At 45.7% G+C, this 20,053-nt stretch overlaps 1 pseudogene; it reads right to left on the bottom strand.

Moving 5' to 3' along the window:
• Positions 1 to 951: 951 nt before the first annotated feature.
• On the bottom strand, positions 952 to 14,356 carry LOC114634638 (annotated as a pseudogene).
• Between the last annotated feature and the right edge of the window lie 5,697 nt (positions 14,357 to 20,053).

Here is a 20,053-nt window from a genome sequence, read left to right as displayed (position 1 = left end):
AGAGAGAGAGAGAGAGAGAGAGAGAGAGAGAGAGAGAGAGAGAGAGAAGTCATCAACCTTGACCCCCCACCCTCCTCAATTCCTCAGATGCACACGTATGGACACATGTGCACTCACATGCACTCAGACCCAGAGAGTTCAAAAAAGTTAATATGAAAATGTAAACAGCTACACATTAACAAGCATTTCCTAGCCCTCTATGGACGTGAGTACATAGCCTTTGCTACTTTCACTAGTGGTGACAGAAGGATCCCAGGAAACTCAGGACCATGCTGACAGATCTGAGTTAGACTTCTGTGAGGGATGAAACAAATGGTTATTCTGTTGGTGGCTTTAAAAGAAAAACAAACAAACAAACAAAACAAGAGCTTATTTCTTACAGTTCTGGAAGCAGAAGTCTGCACCACTGCCCTTGGGCTGAAATCGTGGGGTACACAGAGCTAAGTTTTTTCTGGAGGATGGAGGGGAGCAAGAATGGTTCGCCTCTCACTCGTTCTCCTTGGCTAGTGGCCACACCATTCCAGTGTCTGTCTCTGATCTCACACACCTTCCCACCTCCTGTTTTCTGTCTTGAACAGATCTCCTGGGCCTTCCGTATAGGACCCACAGATTGCACTTCAGGCCCACCCAGCACCCCAGGCCTCTCTCTTCATCTCGACATTTTTCCCTCTCAGATTTCATGTTTAATAGATACTTAAAAAAAAAAGAATTAACAGATTGGTTTCTGTGACTGATATAAGATGGTCTGCCCAAAATACAGCTCAGGCCATTACTAATCGTGGAAGAAAGGCTAGCCACACCCAGCCCTGTAGGAAAGGCTTGTCTGGAATCACACCACATCATGTGTTTAAGCATGAGTAGAATACAAGAGATTTTCTTCTGGCTGCTCAGTGCCGCCCGGCAGAAAAATGGTTCAGTGCTCTCTTCTGCCTAGAGAAACACTCTCTGCTCTTACCGACCAGGCTTGATGGGACCGTTGCCAGGTTTCCAGCCAGCTGGGCACACTTCATGTTTGTCAGTGAACTGGAAGGCCTGGACTACTCTCAGAATCTCATCTACAGAGCGGCCAACAGGAAGAGCATTTATTGTTATTTGGAGAAGGATACCTTTATCGTCAATAATAAAGAGGCCCCTCAAAGAGATACCTCCATCAGCCTTTAGGACTCCATACTCCTGAGCAATGGCACGCCTGGGATCTGATATTAAGGTAGTGTTCACGGGTCCCAATCCTCCTTGTGTCTTGGTGTGTTGATCCATGCCAGACGACAGAAGTGAGAATCCACAGAAGCTCCAATCACTTGGCAGTTGAGTTTCTTAAATTCTTCTGCTCTATTACAAAGCAATGATCTCCATGGGACACACAAAAGTCAAGTCAAGAGGGTATATTTTCCTCTGTATTCACTTAGGCTGATATCTTTGAATTGTCCATAACAGCTGTAGCTTTGAAGTTGGGAGCAGGAAACCCAATTTTTTTTTTTATCTCAAAGACATCTTGCTATCAGCAGGGTTGAGCCACAGGTCTCACAAACAGAAACAACCATGAGAAGACAGGAAGAGGTTGTCCCATCTTGAGATTTTTAATCACATCTGCAAAGACTCTCTTTTGCTCCAAAGAACATTGATAAGCTCCAGGGCTCGGGTCCTGATATGTTTGTTACTGGGATTGCTAGGAAGGAAACCAGAGGAGTGGAAACGGCTCAGGAAGAAGACTTTCTTGGGGAGGAGCTAGAAGGTACAAAAACCATGCCTGGGAATTCTAGAACCTTCTTTTCTCAGGGCTCTCCAGTACTGTGAAGATAGCAGCATGACTCTCCTTGCTATTTTGGACCTGCCCAGTGTCTTTGCTCCTTCTTTAGAGTCTATTTCCACCCCAGTTCTGGACTCTCCTAGTCAGGCTGGCAGTTTCTGGCCCCTGGCATTTCACAGGCTGCACTTATGCCTGCCAAGCATGTTCTAGGATACAGCTGGTCCCTGGGAGCATGGTGCCATGGGAAATGCTGGTCTTCAGTGATGCTGTCTCTACCTGTTACACTCACTTTTTTAGCTCTATCTGTGTGCCAATCCTTTTCCTGATACTTGGGATACAGTATTGGATGGACCAGATCAGGTCTATCAGGTCTGTGGTCCCTAGAGCTTGTATTCAGAGCAGGCAGGGAGAGGATAAAGGAGAGAGTGGACAAATGCACAAGATCATTTCAGATGGTGAGAGTGCCACAGGCCAACAACATGGGCAGGGATAGGCAGTTGGTTTGGTGAGTTTACACAGGCAGGGACCTTCCAACAAGGTGGCACTTAAGTGAGTCAGAATGACAAGGAGTCATGTATCTATAGTTACCAGTGTTTCACATTCAGGCAATAGAAGTAACAGAAAGCAAGGCCCCAGGAGAAAAGAACCGACATGCCATCAGGTCAGGAGAAGAGGGTTGTGGCATCAAATAACACGGGAGACATAGGATGGGGCTGACTCCTGTAGAACATTGAGATCAGGCTCAGGATGGGAGTTTTGCTCTGAAGGAGCCTGGAAAGGGCCTCAGCTAGGGTTCGCCCCTGACCACAGATGCACATATCAGGAACCTAAAGAGCCTGTGCTCTGTTTTACCTTAGGGACTGAGTACAACCACGGGAAGTCACAGACACAGCTGAGATCAGTAAGGATGAGATGAACATACTTACTGAAGGAATATGACTGAAGACAAATCCATAGCCTCAGGCTCAGAGCTGGGCTGGCTCTTACACAGAGGCCAACCGAGAGCAGGTGCCAACAAATTCAGACGAGAGGCCAGATGTGGGGAGGTAAACTGGGAGGGACACAACTCCAGGACACAGAGAGCTCAATGTCAGGTTCTCCCTTATCCCTGCAAGGAGGACTGGTTCCTTCCTGATGAGATACTAACAAGTCTCCAGGAATGAGCGTTTTGAGCTCCAGGAAATGAAGGCGATATTGCAAGAAGGCTCTTCCCTGCTATGTCTTTGGCTCTTTGTGATGCCTCCTTCTGAGGCTAGTCTGTTGGACAGAAAGACAGGAGTCTGTGTATGATAGGTGGGTTATTCAGGGTTTTCTAAAGGAACTGAATTGATAGAATTTTTTTTAAATGTATTATAGAGCCATTTGTTAGATTGGCTTACAGAATATTGTCTGGATAGTTCAACCCTAGCTCTCTCAGGATGGAGAGGGTGAGAATTCTATAGTTGCTCAGTGCATGAGACTAGATGTTTTAACAATTTCCATGTGTCATTGAAGGCCAGGAGGATCCCTGAAGAGCTGCTGGTTTTCAGTCAGTGCAGAAATCTTGAAGATTGGTTCTACTTCTGTGAAGGATGTGTAGGAAGAATGTGAAGGATGAGTAGAATGGATGAACTTGCCAGTGAGAGTGAGGACAAACAGGCAAAAAGTTTACTTCATTTGTATACTTTTACCTGCATTGTCATTATAAGGTGCCACTCACTGTAGGGCCAAGTCTTCTCATGTCAAATAATCTGAACAGGAAGGCCCTTTACAGGGGAAAACCCTTCACAGAGGGAAACCCTTCTCAGTGGGGGAGCCCTTTACAGAGGACACCCCTTCATAGAGGAAAACCCTTCACAGAGGGAAACTCTTCACAGAGGAAACCAATTCATAGAGGAAACCCCTTCATAGAGAGAAACCCTTTACAGGGTGAAACACTTCACAGGGGGAAACCCTTCACAGAGTGGTACCTTTTACAGATGGAAACTCTTCACAGAAGGGAAAACCTTTACAGAGTGGAAACCTTTTACAGGAGGAAACCCTTCACAGGGGAAAACCCTTCACAGGAGAGAAGCCATTCACAAGAGGGATATCCTTCACAGAGAGAAACCCTTCACAGAGGGAAACCCTTTACAGAAGTGAAACCTTTCATAGGATGGAAACCCTTCCCAGCAGTGAACCCCTTCACAGGATGGAAGGAAACCCTTCACAGGAATGCCCAGCGGCTTGTGTTCCAGTAGATTCCAGATGCAGTCAAGTTGGCAACCAAGATTAGCTACCACAGTTGGCAAGCAACAGATCATGATGAATTGTTTATAATTCAGAGTTAGCCTTAGCCAATGATCTGCTGCTTAGAGCAGTCTTTGTGTTCAGGATACAGGGCTCTTCTCATTTTCTAGTACTCACGTTGCTTCTGTGTGAACACTGGCTCCTTGCAAGGACCTAGCAAGCAAATATCTATTTCCCAACTAAACCTCAAACTTTGTCAATAGAACAATTGGATACTCATGTCAAAGTAAAAATAAATATTTCTACAATAAAACCAGATTGAGTTATTTTAACCATTTAATTATTGGTGTGCCCAACTTGGAGAATGTTGTACAGGAGACTGGAGAGCCCTTTCAGACTGAGGAGCCTGTGCTCTGTGGTATATGGCGGAAGGTGATGAGAGGGAAATCCACAGACACAGTGAGAGAGTTCCTATTCAGCAGGTAAGCCATTGCTACTTCAACAGAGTACATTGTCAACATGGCTGTTGGCCAACATACGGACAGGCCTTCTTTGAGTGAGCTGACCATTTACATCTCCTTTCCTGAAACAAATGTCAAGTTCTTTTGGGTGTCACTTAAGACTCAGTTCAGTCTGGCCTTGGTCTGCTTTGCTTTGGGCCTTCTTCCACATCCTTCCGCCATCTCCTCCCTTGACACTCCTAGCTTTTATTATTTGGATCTCAGAACAACAATCAAAGGCCGTCAAAGCTTGCCTTTCAGTTTGTGATGCTATTTGGGTAGAGTGGAAGCCTTTAGGAAATGTGAGACTCTTGCTTCTTCCCCTGTCTCTACCTCTCAAGTGCCCTGAGGTAAGCAGACCCCCATTACGCCCTGATGGTCTACTTCACCATAAGCTTGCAGTGGTGAGCATGAAGAGACTGGAGACTCTGAGGCTAGGAGCCAAAACAAGGCATCCTTCTTCAAAATTCCACAGCAATGGAAAGATGGCTAGGACCCTGCTCCTAACTGTCTCAGGCAGTGTTCTATTGCTTCAAAGAGCTACAGTTCAGAGGTTTAGTCCATTGTCATCATGGTGAGGAGCATGGCGGCATGCAGGCAGGCATGGTGCTGGAGGAGGAGTTGAGAGTTCTACATCCAGATCTTCAGGTGAGAGGAGACACTGGGTCTGGCTTCAAATTTTGAAACCTCAAGTGACACACTTTCTCCAACAAGGCTGCATCTACTCCAACAAGGCCATGCCTCTTACATAGTGCTATTCCATGATGACCAAGCATTCAAATATATGAGCTTATGGGGGCCACTCTGCCTCCACACACAACATTCCTCACTGGCAGACAAACATGCCCACACAGGTTCTATAACATCCTCTTTCACCTCCGTAGCCTTCATTCTTTAACACTAAGTGCCCTGTTTTACACAATGATACTGTTGTTCTCTTCCTGTGGTCTGAACTTTCTGTGCTCTCGCCTTTGGGACCCAGGCCTACATGGATCACTCACTCCCCTCCTTGCTCCTTTTGCAAGCCTCTCTTGGTTTTTGCCTTCCAAGAAAATGGTCCTTATCACATCAAACTCTTCTTTCACTTACTTTCTGTAACTTTTATTTGTCCTGTATTAGTGCTGTCCAGTGATGCTCGTGTGTATCATTGACTGCTTATTGGAGGACTCCTGTTATAGGCAGAATTGTGTCCTCACTTATTTACATATTGGAGCCCTGACCCTAAAGTGACTATTATAGTTTACTCTCCACAGGCATTGCTGTGGATTAAATATTCATGGATTTAGCCATCAAGGGACTAAAAATACTGGGAAAAGGTATTTTTTTCTTTCTCACATAATTATATCTGCAATGGCCAAGTCTGAACTTAGCATGACCAGATTTGTTGTTGTTTATTTTGAGATAAGCTGTTGCCATGCAGCCCTGGCTGGCTGGAACTCACTAACTAGAGCAAACTGGCTGTAAACTGGCACACCTCCTGCCTCTGGCACCTGAACAGTGGTATTTATAAGGCATGTATGCTCAGCTCTAGATGGTTTTGGTCATCTTTCTGTAGATAACACAGTATGGCAACTATTCATGTAGACTTTACAGAGTATTTGATATCATCAGCATTCTAGAGGTGAGATAAAGCACACAAGATGATAAGCACAGGTTCTGTGCAAACACTATACCTTCTTATAGAAGGAACTTGAACATCCTGAGAGTTCGGTATCTGAGGGGGATGCTGGCACGGATCTATCATGGGTGTCAAGGAAAGGCTAGGAGTCAGGGATTTTAGGAGATTGTAGATTAAATGATGTCTTGTGGTTGGAATTTAAGCACAACAGGATTGCTAATCTTCTAACAAGAGGAGGACAAAGACAACTTTAGCACAAGTATAAAGACACAGCAAGAAGCAACCTGCTAGAAGGCAAGAAGAGCCCTCACCAGAACCTCCCCCATCTGCATCCCTACTTTCAACGTCCAGATCCATGAGAAAATAACATCTGCTGTTTAAGCTAGACAATGTGAAGCATTTTGTTACAGCAGCATAGGCTCACCAAGACCGTATCTCTTTTCCCTTTTTATTTCTTCTTCTCTTACGTAGTACATCCTGACTATAGTTCCCCTCCCTCACCTTTCCTCCCCACTCCCCAGACCCACTCTCCCTTCACCTCCCCTCAGAACAGAGCAAGCCTCCCAGGGGCATCAACCAAATATGGCATCAGACACTACAGTAAGACCAGGCAAATATTCTCACAACAAAGTTGGATGAGGTAACCCAGTAGGATGAAAAGGATCCCAGCAGCATGCAGAAGAGTCAGAGACAGCCTCCTGCCCACTCTCACAGTCAGAAGTCCCACAGAACACTGAGCTGCACAACCACGATGTATATGCAGAGGATGTAGGCCAGGCCTCTACAGGCGCTCTGATATCTTCAAGCCTACTTGAGTGCTGGCCAGTTGATTCTGCGGGTCATGTTCTTGTGATCCTCCTGATTAATCCAATTTTTCCTCATTATCCTCCACAGGACTTCCAGACCTCCACCTAATATTGAGCTGTGGACTCTGCATCTGCTCTCATCAGTTGCTACATAAAAGCTCTCTGAAGATTACATCGTTTAATCCCAAGACTAACCTGCTTTAAACACCTGTGCTGAGCTGGAGAGATGGCTCAGCGGTTAAGAGCACTAACTGCTCTTCCAAAGGTCCTGAGTTCAATTCCCAGCAACCACATGATGGCTCACAACCATCTGTAATGTGACCTGATGCCCTCCTCTGGTGTGTCTGAAGATAGCTATAGTGTATTTACATAAAATAAATAAATATTAAAAAAAAACACCTGTGCTACGAGGCCATGTTACTGTTGTGTTTTACAATTTGGACTGACTTTGAACAGACGGATAGAAAGATACATCAGAAGAATGAAGTTGCTGTGTGTTCATTAACTGGGCACACTATGTGACAAGAAGCAGAATATTACTGGCATGGATGTCCCCAGTATGTCCCCTTGCAGCCTCAAAGACCCCAGAAGGAATTGTCATTCTGCATCCCAAGCATGTATGGGGATTGTGCTTTTGTGCCATATGTAAGTAGAATCATACTGCTTGCAGTTTTCAGTGTGTGGCTTTTCTTGCTCAGCATTAGGTCAGAAGCATCTCGATTGCTGTGAGTTGCCAAGGCTATTCATTTTCACTTGTTCTCACTTCTGTGTGACAGTCCACTGCAGGAATATACCACAATGTGTGGGTAAATAGCCTCGGCAGTGGCGTCCCACATACAGGAGAAAGTCTAAGGTTCCAGATGCTGAAGGCTTTGGCAGTGGCAGGCCCCAAAGACACGAGAATGTCCATAGTTCCAAGAGGGTTTATTTTCATGGTGGATGGTAGATGGTCTGGATGTACCCCCCTGAGTCTCAGGGCAGACCTGAGTTAAATAGGGAGGGAGAAAAGGGGAGGGTCTGGGGAAGAATGCTTAATTGGCTACACCTTCTGGCCTTCATTAGAATGTAAATCCCTAGGGCCTGAGGCCTGTAGTCACACCCTCTACCTGTGCACTTTGGGAGGGGCTGTAATGGCCTATGTGACTGAACAATGTAGGTCTAAGGAGATGAGACTGCATGTCAGGACTCTGGGTACTGGGGACGTGGCGGAACACCTGCCATTTCTCCCTTGGAGTCTTGGGGTTCCAAGCCCATGCCCAGCCATGAACCAAGATACCCTTACGCAGTCCCACAGCAATGTATTTATTTATGTGTTCTACAGCTGAGGGGCATTTGGATAGTTTCTGGTTTTAGCCATTATGCAGTGTTGCTATAGCATAGTCTAACCTATACCTTTTAGCAAAACCGTGTATGTTTTCTGTCCGTCCTTTGCCTGGGTCACAGGATGTGTGTTTGTCAGCTTTGCTGGGTTTTCAAAGCAATCAAATGACTTTATGCCCTTACTAGCTCCATGGGATTGTGTTCTTCTTTATATGCCAGACAAAGTGAGGAGTGGGCACAAGATGTTGAAGATATGCTCACTGAATGACCAGAGAGAGAAAGGCTGTCCATGTGAAAATATATATATATGTAGTGTTTGTGTCTGTGTGACTGCCCCCCCTCTCTGTCTGTGTGTGTGTGTAAAACTGTCCTTGATGTCAGAATGTTCCTTCAGTTTCCCACACAGCTATAGAGCAAAAGCTCTTTCTGTCTGAGTCTAGTTGGGGAGTCTGTGCCCCATGACTAACCATCCGGGTTTCCTGATTACTCCATTGAACACCCACGATGAAAATTCGCTTGTAGAAGCAGCCTGGTGCTGCAATGACATGGAACTCCATCCAGTTCCTTCCTTGCACTGGGTATTTCCAAGCAATAAGCCAGAAAGTTGGGAGGAAGTTCCAGGCAGGGAGAATCAATCACGCAGCCTTGGGAGCAATGTTCAGAGGATGACAGAGCAATCCTCCTGCAGCAGAGGACTCCTACAGCAGAAGGAGGGGGTGACAGGTCAGGGCTGCTTACCCCCAGCAGCTCTGAACACCTCACAGGCCAACTACAATTGCCCTCAGTGAAGTCCCCAGAAGCCAGAGAGGAGTGAGGAGGAGTGAGAATCAAAAGAAGCAACTCAATGGAAGAATATTTAAATTCCTGAAAGGAACCCTAGGAATGTCTGATTCCAGTAACACTTAGGGAAGGAAGCCCTCAGCGTCTCTTCTATCTCTGCAAATGTGTGCTGAATTCAGTGTTCCTTTTAAACCAGCAAGGCCAGGAGAAGAAGGCAGAAGCATGAATACAGCCTCTCCAGAGCACAGACCAAACAGTGGGAGCTTCACCTCTTTCAATACAGAAGTTAAATTTGTATTAATACCACATAAGGAATCTAATTAGCTTTTTGGGGACAATTATATTGCTTTATTAATTCATACTGAGTTTGCGATGAACTGAAAAAACCTGTCCACCCCTGGATCTTTTTAATTTAAGCAGCTGTTCTTGGGCAATTGTCCTCTTTGGACGTTATTTTATTTGAAGCTCAATTGTACTACTTTTCATTTCTTTTTGTTGACTTTTGTCATGGAGATTTTGGCCCGGGGCCTCAGTCTAACTTAGTAAGTCAGCAAGTCCTCTTCCTCCCTGTAACTTTCCAAATCTGTTTACTTCAACAGCAGTGTTCTCTTCGCCTATGACCTATCTACCTCTTTCTCACCAAACTACACCTTCAGCTTCACCTGAGACAGTCCCTATCCAGCCTCAATCAAAGGACTCTACATTCCTAAACCTCTGTGGCCAAGGCCAGCCATCCCTGGGAAAGCTGATGGGAGGAGATCCAGAAAGACCCATTACAGGCTCCATCCAGCTTCCCAACTGGCTCTCCCAGTCCTGGTATCTCAGCAGAAGGAAGGATACTTCCCTATCAGGCTGCATCTATGCTGCCTCTGGCAAGACAGTGCCCTGGAGAATGAGACACTTCCTAGCAGACTGAAGGAACTTCAGAAAAAGCCATGACTATTGGAGCTTATTCCCAGCAGGAGAGGGAATCCAGTTGGGATTTTTCTTGAAGAGGAGTGGAAAGGCATGATTGGATAATTTGGTCCTCCCTGTCTCCCATCCTCCCTACTCTGCCCCCCTTAGCCTTTCGCTTTTGCTCTCCCTCTCTCCCTCCCACCCTCCCCATCATTTCCCTTCCTCCATCTTTCCTTCTTTGTTTCCCTCCCCCCACCCTCTCTTTCCTTCTGTATGTACTAAGGATACACTAAGAATTGTGTGTTTTGTTAAGTACTGGGGACAAGGTCACAGTGAGAGAGACAGTCAATGAGCAGACCCTCTTGGGTTGATAGATTGAAGTGAGATTTAGAAAGGGAAAAGACCGCTCAAGGAATTGAGCAAGGCTGGTTTTGAGAAGGAACAAAAGGGGAAGTAGAGAATGCCCATTGGCATCTTCTGTCTTCTCCCTGGAAAATGGAGACTCTCTAGGGAGAGCCTGGGGCTCTAGTGTGAGTCTTTTAGGGTACAACGGATGAGGAAGGGGTAAAGGAGGGTGTTTTAGGGACATGAATAAGGAAAAACAGGTACACCGACGCAGGCCAGAGATGACAACCCTAGAGTTTAGGGCGGGAGAGAGAATGGAGTAAGAAGTGATTCTCTCTAGAATTGTTAGAGAGACTATTTGGTTCTCAGTTTTGGGAGATCAGAAGCAACTGTGCCTGAGGCAGGGGGTTGGACTAGATGACCTCTTAAGATCCTTTCTCTCCAGATGTTGCCAGGAAGACATTTCTCATCATCTTGGCAATTCTAAAATGTCTTTTCTTAATAGGGAATTTATTTGCTAGATTCAATTTAACTGTTGCATTTGTATTTTGGTATGTGCACCTGCCCCGGGGCAATGGTTACATTTTAAATAAATCAAATAAATCAATAAATATGACATGCCTCACTTTAATCATTACATAATGCAAAAAAGTATGATAATGCCACATTAAGTTGCAAATTAAGATGCACAAAAGTAAGGAAATGTGGGGATAGATGCTCTCCCGGCAACATTAGTTCCCTCGCCTTGTGATGTGTTGTAATAAAGCCTGTATTTATATCTGCCTACCTAGCACTCTCCCATTTAACACGAGCCAGTGTGGGGGATTATTGCCATTATGAACCTTAACTTCTGTGTCTCATTGCTTGCTGTAAGTGCGCGCTCTCTTAAATGAAGTATTAGACTAGTTCCTTTTCAGAAGGCAAGAAGATGCAAATGTTAGCATCTCAGGCTTTGAGCAAGATGCCAGGGTGGGGCTTAGCATCCCAGTTGAGCCTCTGGGTGGCTATGGGCTCTGCTCAGCTAACTCAGTGCCCTAAACGTCTGCTTCATAATTGTAACGAGGCAATTGAAGAACTTCTCTGCAGCATCCGATCCTTTGCCTTCTCTACTTGTCACATTAGTATTAACCAGTAAGTCTCATTATTATTTTATTTGGTTCATTTTTCTCATGTTGAAGAAAGGTCTCTGCATATATAGATATATACATACATATATATATATACACACACATAAACATACATATATATGCACACACACACACACACACACACACATATATATATAGAAAGACAGAGAGACAGAGAGAGACAGAGACAGAGAGACAGAGAGACAGAGAGACAGAGAGACAGAGAACTCACTGTAAAGATCACGATCATTTTGAACTTGAGGCAATCAAGTTCTTCAGTCTTTCAAGTGTTGAGATTACAGGTGTGAGTCACAGTGACTTTTGTACTTCTAAAGAAAGACTCTTTATGTGTATGTATAAGTATTTTGCCTGCATGTATATATTATACCACATGAATACCTAGTGATTGCAAAGGCTAGAAGAAGGTGTCTGACCCCCTGGCACTAGACTTACAGATGGTAGTAGCCTGTCGTGTGGGTGCTGGGAACTAAACTCGGATCTTCTGCAAGAACAGCCAGTATTATTAGCCCAGTCATCTCTCTAACCCTACCATGCCTGGTTTAAAAATTTAAAATTCCTCCTATCTATCTATCTATCTATCTATCTATCTATCTATCTATCTATCATCTATCTCTCTGTATTTATTTACTTTGTGAGTGTCTCTATATTCATGGGTGGGTCACAGGCATGTAGAGGTCAGAGGGCTTTTTCCTGTGTGGGTTCTCAAAACAGAACTCAGGTGGTCAGGCTTGGGAGCAGGCACCCTTACCTACTGAGCCATCTCTGTGCCCTCAGAATAATTTTCTAATCACAGCTACAGTTTTAGTTTCCTAGATGAGGGAAATAATTTGGCCACGGTCCTATAGCTTGGTACTCTTTGTACTCTTGAGAGACTCCACAGCAAGCCATGGGTGTTTCTCTTTGTCTCAGAGCCTGTTTCCTGACTGGCTCATGTTGCAGAAGGGTAAAGTAGTGGAGGACTAATGGGAAGGCCTCAGGTGCTGGAGTAAGGTGCATTTATATTCCAGCTCCACTACATGCTGTGCTGTGACCCTGGTCTCCTTTGAACCTTGGCTTCTATAAAATGGTGGAAGACAACCCAAGGTCTTTAGAATCCGATGATACAATGGATGTGATATGCCCATCACCGTTCTACCTTTAGCTGGTCCCAAAGAAATGTTGGGTGATGTGATGGCTTACATATGCTGGGCTAGGGAATGGCACTATCTGGAGGTGTGGCCCTGTTGGAATAGGTGTGGCCCTGTTGGAGTAGGCATGGTCTTGTTGGAGTAAGTGTGGCCTTGTTGGAGTAGGTGTGTCACTGTGGGTGCGTACTTTAACACCCTTCTCCTAGCTGCCTGGAAGCCAGTCTTGTAGTAGCCTTCTGATAAAGATGTAGAACTCTCAGCTTCTCCTACACCATGCCTGCCTGGATGCTGCAATGTTCCCATCTTGATGATAATGGACTGAACCTCTGAACCTGTAAGCCAGCCCCAATTAAATGTTGTCCTTATAAGAGTTGCTTTGGTCATGGTGTCTGTTCACAGTAGTAAAACCCTAACTGAGGCAGGTGAGTTTTATAAAGAAGGCTTGTTGGGATCACAGCTCCTACATCAGTGGCTCAGGGAAGATCTTTGAAGACCAGAAAGACTGTTAGGGCCAGAGCACCTGGAAGTGTGCTATGAAAGTCTGTCCTGGCAATGGCTGCATAAACAAGACTGGAGTAATGGCAAAAGCAATGGGCATGCTCCATGAGGTTCATCTCCATACAAAGAGTGATAGGCAACTAATGACTTCCTGGAAAAGGAGAATTAACCTCTCCCTGGAATGTACCCTTTATTGGTTGTCCGATGTTTATGGTCAGCCCTGAAACCAAATACACACAAACAACAAAAAAAAAGGACTCAGCAGGTTGTATACATATATATAAACATATATGCATGTATTTATATATTAATAATAATCAAAGAAAAGAGGCCATCAACTTGAGGGAGACATGGAAGATGTTACAAAGGATATCTAGAAGGGAATGGGGGGAAGGAGGGGAGAAAGTGACATAATTCTATTTCAGTTAAAAATATATTCATTTTTCTCTATCATGTTTTATTCTAAAAACTTAAAAGAAGGATCCAATTTAAAATATGAGTGTTTCCCAGTTTTCTGAGGTGTCCAGAAATTCCACCCATGGCAATAATGTTAGAATAGATGGGGCATTTTCCTCCCCATCAAAACCTCAACTTCCTAAGTGCATATCTACTCAGTGCCCAGGCACCTCTAATGGCTCCCATCTTCCCACCAACTTAGTGAAGATGCTTCCCCCTCTGCAGCCTGCCCACAGTCCAGACAGCCAGGGCAGCTCCTTCTTGTCCTGCTCTGATACCTCTTGTCTCTGGCTTTTTCAGCCATTGCTCCTGGAACATCCTCTCCTTTCCCTCTGTCTTGCACCCCCTTCTGCATAGACCTGTCTGTCCACATCCAAGCCATCTACCACCCCATTATCCACACCTTATGTTAAATACTACTGTGATTCTCTTCAGATTTCACCCAGATTAATAGATTTCTTTCAGCTCCTGCCTACTCATTCCTTATGTTCTTTCTATGGCTTTTGCCTGACTTTGCTGTCCTGGGGAGTTTGTCCCTGTGCCTCCAGGCCTATCAGCTGATGGAGCACAGGAGCCAGACCGTACTCTTTACAGCGTTTGCAGTAATGGTGAGCACAGGGCTTTTCGTGCTAGGTAAACACAGAATCGAATGAAAATTAAGCATTATTAGCTTACTCCTTGTTCCCTTAATACAGGAGAGGCTGAGGCTGAGGAGTGTGTCAGGTGCCTGAGAAAGAGGTGGTTAGAGAACTCAGGTGGGTTTGCAAAGGCCAAAATGAAGCCCGAAGTCCCCGCTTTGGGGTTCTAGTTCTGCCAGGGGTGGGATTGGTAGAACTGAAATAAGTACCGCACCAAAATCTGCAGGGCCCAGCGGGGAAGGATGCTGTGGGTTGTCGACAGCGTCATTGCTTCTCTGCAATCTTCTGGAAGCTTGTCAGCATAATTATTCCAGCTTCTCACCAGGGCCTAGAATCTTCAAATCTCAGGGCTGGCATTATTTGGGCTCAAACTGGGGGAAAAGCAATTTGTTTTTCCTGTTGTCTTACTCAAAAACTATTGAGTAGGGTTCATAATCACACTTCGGCTGCATCCTGAGGAGCCTTGTGTTTTACAGTTTCCATCTCCCAGAAGAAGGGGGAGGTGAAGGACTGGGAAGGTAACTTCCTGTTTTCTGTGAGGCTTGTGGAAGGGTTGTAAACCTCACAGTGATGCCTACACCTGAGTTGTCTGAGGGAAGGGTCTTGTCCTAGGTACTGGAGGTGACCTCAAACCTGTCCTGTTTTGGTTAATCAGACCCACAGTAGAGCAATGATGTGCCCCTCTTCTTCTTTCTCCCCCTTCTCTGTCTTTTTCTTTAGCGATAAATATTGAACCAAGGGCCTGTGTAAATTAGGCAAATTTATCCCCTACCCCACTGCAGAGATTTACTGAATACTGGTTACATGCCTGAAACTGTGCTGGAAGGAATTGATTGTGACATTACGCAGCTGGCATTCTGTCTCTGGCTTTGCCAGCCTTTCCTTGTGGGTTTTCTTCCTCCCTTCCTCCTAGCTCCAGGTTCTTAGGAAACGATCAGGTACACACGATCCTGGCCACAGACCAGACACTTGCATTGTATTGTTTGATGCTTCAAGAGGATGGCCCTTGGGAGTGACCACAGCTATTGATGACCCTTCAAGATTACTTATTATGCGAGCTTTTCGTCCTCAAATTGGGAAACATTTCAAAAACAAAGAAATGTAAACAACATACACTCTGTATCTCCCTTGAGTTAACACATGCTGGTGTTGGATCATGTGATTTCAGGTCTTCCCATTACTTCTAAGAAGGAACACAGAATCCTTAGGTGACAACGGTAATGATATCGTAATGTATATTTCAAAGTTGCTGAGAGTAATGTTGGTATGTTGTAACAAAAGGTTTGTACGACAAGATATTTTGTGTATGTGAGTTGATAAATTAATTAGCTCAGTTTAACAATCCCATAATGTAGGCCTACAAATATCAAAGTGTCACTTCATAAATCTGAAATTACTTGTGGGTTTGAAAACAACTTACAGGTTTCTGGGTACAGTTTACTCTATGGGAATCTGAGGGACTACAGCCTAGAAATGTGTTATTCACTGATTCCATCTCTGCTCTGATGCAGAAGTGAGGAGCCTTTGCACTGCTTGGGACCAGAAGCTGATGGTTCAAGGTCAGAGGAGCATTCTGGGCGTATGAGGGGGCCAGGTCTCAGCCCTGGCTGTTGCCTTCTGGGTTACAGAGGGATCATTCAGCTTTGCAAGTCTGGTGATAAACTTGAAGTAGAGGTTGCTTGTCCTTCAAGGTTTCAAGCTCCCTGTCTGTTTTATTTCATGTTTATTTTCTTATCCCCCATTGGCTTGCTTCCTTCCTATGCCTCTTTCATCCATCCATCTAGCCATCCATCTAGCCATACATCCATCCAAAGCTCTCTTGGTTAGACTGTCCTTTCTCAATTTTCTCTATTTATTTACATCTTTCTGGCTCCCTTCTAAAATTTCTGGATGATCACGGTACCTCTCCTCCCAAGTCTTTTACATTTTTAATTTAAACCCAACCAACAGCATCATCTTTATTTCACACCCAGCAACTCTTGATTGAGCATCTCCGTTGGGAATATTCTAGATACCATAAATCTAGAGCAGACCACAGGTGCTTGACAGACCTCTCACCTCAGTAGTTTATATTCCAGTCTTGATCTGACAAATTTTTAACAAAGATGTTAACACTTTGAAAAGGAACAGAGAAACCAGATTCTGTTCTGTAAAGTGCTTAGACATTGCCATTCTATCTTATAGACATGTAAAAGCCTAAACAAACTGCGAGGCAATATATTGCAAAACCAGTTCTTTGTAGGTAGTCTATAAAGTAAAGAGTGGGAGTCCAGCCTTCCTGACCCCTTACTGTCTCCACAGGCAGCTGGCAATAGCTCTTGGGTGCTTCTTACAGACCAGCTCCTGACCTCTGCCATTTTCTCTGATAGTTTCAAGTGAGAGTCCTTCTCTCCCATCGGGGTTACAAGCCCTGGGTTCCAGGGCTGTCCCCTCTCATATTACTTTCTATCATCCTCCACAGGCCTGGGCACACAGTAGGTGATCCTCCACAGGCCTGGGCACACAGTAGGTGATCTACTCTAACAAGTGCATAAAATTCAGGGACGGAAAACTCATTTGGTTATCTTGTACAGACCAATTCCCGTTTTCTGTGTGAATGTTTTGTTCTGCCGGGGAGTTAAGACCTCAGAGGGAAGGGCTGAGGGAATGCCTGCCATGTTGCAGTCTTCCTTCCAGGCCTACTACTCTTTAAGGCTGTCTTCTCCTACAGCAGAGATTTTGGAAATTCCCTGGCTGAAGTAGGATCATCGAAGCCACCGTATCCCTGTTATTTGCAGGATTCCACTGCATTGTGAAAGGGGACATCATTCAGCTGTCACAAATACAGGAGCTAAATGATGGGGTGCTTGGTAGCAGCCTAGGAGACAAGGCTGAGCTGGAAGAGTGAGAGGGAGGTGAGGAGGGAGCAAGGGGGACCAGCAGTATCTCAGTGAGTGATGTGTAGCACGCAGGGGTCAGCACATTACAAAGTGATTCTCCTTAATTATTTAGAAGTGCCTTCTATTGCTTGGCAGGTGTGGACCAGGAGGGGATGGCTGCCTTAGTTTGCAGCACGGGGGGATGGGAGGATGGGCTCATCTGGTCTTTGAATGGTGAGTCTGGGGTTGGCTCTGATAAAGGGGTGTCTGGAGGAAGTAGGAGCAACCTAACAGAAAGCCTCACCTTTGAGAGTTATGCCATTTGGTCTCAGGTAGTACTGTCTCTTGGGCTCTGTGCAGGGAGATGACAAAGAGAAAAGCTACCTCTACTAACTGTGGAATGAGACAAGGTGCAGGGAGCGATACCGTTGTCCAGCTGTCTTCTCTAGGGGAAGAGGGAAAGCATGTGGCCTGCTCTGCCTGCTCTGTGTCATCTCCCTCTTACAAACCAAGTCTCTCTGCTCTCTGCTGTCCATCCTGTTCAGTGTGGTTCTGTCCTCTTGCTGCTCATGAGTCCACCTCACCTGCTGAGTCCAAGAAGAACCCCTCTGACATGGAGCCAAGTACACCAGAAGTCAGAGTAATCCCCCCACACTCCAACTAGACTGCTGCCGTGAGAAGACTAGAGAAGAAGACAATGATGAGAAAATGGAACAAAAAGAGCTCAGAAGAATAAAAAAAATGTTTGATCAAGGAGCTGGGGCAGTTGAGTTGATCAGCTTCGTGAGTCTGAGGTCAAATGCTCTGGGCATGATCAGTGAAGATCTGGTGACTTCAGGGGACTTACTGACGATTATGCTGACCTCAGTCATCTACTCTGTAAAGTGGGCCTCAAACTAGCAAGTACGGTAAGGACTGAAGTCAGAGATGCCAGCAAATGACTGGTACAGAGGCAGCATGCAGATGCTTGGGTGACCTCTTGTCCACGTAAAGTCCCCAACAGGAAGCAGTGGCAAATACATGGAAACCTCCTATGCCCTGGAGCTAGTATTGAGTGGCTGTTGGCACCCTGGTTGAGCCCACAGTCTCCTTCCTGCAGGCCACTTCAGTTCTGGTCTCACCTGGGGCTGGACATCTGGAAGAGGAAATGTACAAGGCACCTACTCAATGCAGGTGCTCGCTAAGCAAACAGACCTTTGGCTGGGCAAGTCTTGTCTTCATCTTTCAAACAAGGGGTGGACAGATCGATACTTCCCATGTTTGATAGTCACATAATCAATCATCTATGTGAAAATCGAGCTGAGAAGAAACAGTCACAGTGTCCCCTGAACCCAGAGCAGCCACTGGTGAGTGGGTGTCTGCTGAGAACAGGGTCTTCACATACCCTGTGTGATTCCATTTGACATGGTCCCTCCATCTTGGGTCCCATGCAAACTGATGGGAAAGAGAAAAGAAGACATTCCATTCCTTGTCTGCCATGCTGTAGGTGTGCCTATTCTGCCACATGGAGTGAACATTTAATGTCTCCTCGTTATGCTTGTGGTCGACATCAATTCAAAAGCCAACATAGTACCCCGGGCTTGTGTGGGAACAGAAACCCTTTGTGGTTATTGCATGCGGCTGGGCTTATAGGGGTTCAGCCACATTTTGCTGAGTTTCAGAGTCTAAGGGACACCAGGCACAGGTGCGTCCCCTCCAAGGCAAGCCCATAGACACCCAGGAGTGGATCTCCTGTCTTTTGTCCCCTTTTCTGCCTTACTGCTGTGCTAGTGGGCCCCCTTTGCACCACCTCAGCCCCTGCTTTGTGGAAATTTGGCTTTTCAGACTTATATGTCCTTAGCATCTGTCAGAGCATGAAATTCCCATGGGTGCTGAATGCATACATGTGGGAGAGCACTGAGGGAGCAGTCCTTTCGGCTTTCTGAGCTTACAGACTCAGTGAGGAATAAGGCGGTGAGACTCCTGCTGTTTCTGGATGTCAGTAAGGTGAAGGCCATTTTCTGGGAGGTTTTAATATACTGGCCCATTCAACTCATGTGATTTCTAAGAGTATACTGATCAGCTGTAATCTGTTCAGGAAGAAGAAGAGACAGAATGGCCCAAGAACTTGTCCAAAATAATGTAGCTGGTAAGTAATCAAGATGATATTTCTGCTTAGCACGGCCTATCTTAGGGGTTTGTGTGTCTACACCATGATGTCTGGATGCAGGACTAGACTTCATCTACAGTGGGCTTCTGAAGACAAGGAGGTCTAATGAGGGATGCTGAGTGTTAGAGCCTTGAGAAGATGTCCGAGGTCTTGGGCTGCAGAAACAACTCCATGGATGGCATTTCCCGGCCAGTGGCCCTTGTCGTACAGAAATGCCGTGGGTTCATAGCTTCTCATTTTCTGTAATGTCTTGGTGGCTGCTTGGCTGAGACCTTCAGGGATGACAATAGATGCTAACTGTTACTCTGCCCTCCACAATCCTCTGATGGGTTCCCAGTGCCTCTTCCGTGAACATCCTCAAACTTCCGGGAGGTTTGGTTTGACTTGTACTAAACATCCTGTGGCCCTGCCATAGCTTGTTGCACACGGTCTTGTGAGGCTGGACAATGCCCTCCTGGCTCTGCTCAGTCATCCCACGTTAGGCTGCAGTGAGTGAGTGGCAGGTAAGCCTAAATACAAGTGCCCTGTATTCTGTTGATATGGCTCCTGTCAAGTGTGAGAGGGAGTGCAAGAGGAGAGATGAAGGCCTGTCAGCAGTGGGAGTCAGGCACCTGGGACCCAGTCCTAGAGACCCTTTTCTCTGGATCCTTGGGTCATTTACTTCCCTCTCCAGATTCTAGTAGTTACTGGACATTTATGTAGATGAGTGTAAACCTGCATGCAGTCTTTTCCAGGGATGAAGAGGGGCTTAAGATTTGTCTCCAAATGAGGAAGACTAATGGGCAACAGAAGGACTGGGAGATAATTTTGTGAAGTCTTCATGCAGAATCCCTGGGTTTATCCCATCCCCACCTCCTCTTCATGATGTCACTCTTTCTAAGTTCCATGTCAGGTCCCCAGGTTAGCCCCAGCTAGCCTTCCTCTCCCCAGTTTCCTCTCCCCCTCCCTCCCTCCCTCC

The sequence above is a fragment of the Grammomys surdaster genome, unplaced genomic scaffold (assembly GCF_004785775.1).
Source record: "Grammomys surdaster isolate TR1022 unplaced genomic scaffold, NIH_TR_1.0 1036, whole genome shotgun sequence".
In the NCBI taxonomy this organism is placed as follows: domain Eukaryota; kingdom Metazoa; phylum Chordata; class Mammalia; order Rodentia; family Muridae; genus Grammomys; species Grammomys surdaster.
Note: the sequence above shows the minus strand (reverse complement) of the source record. Positions and strands in the feature narration are given on the sequence as shown.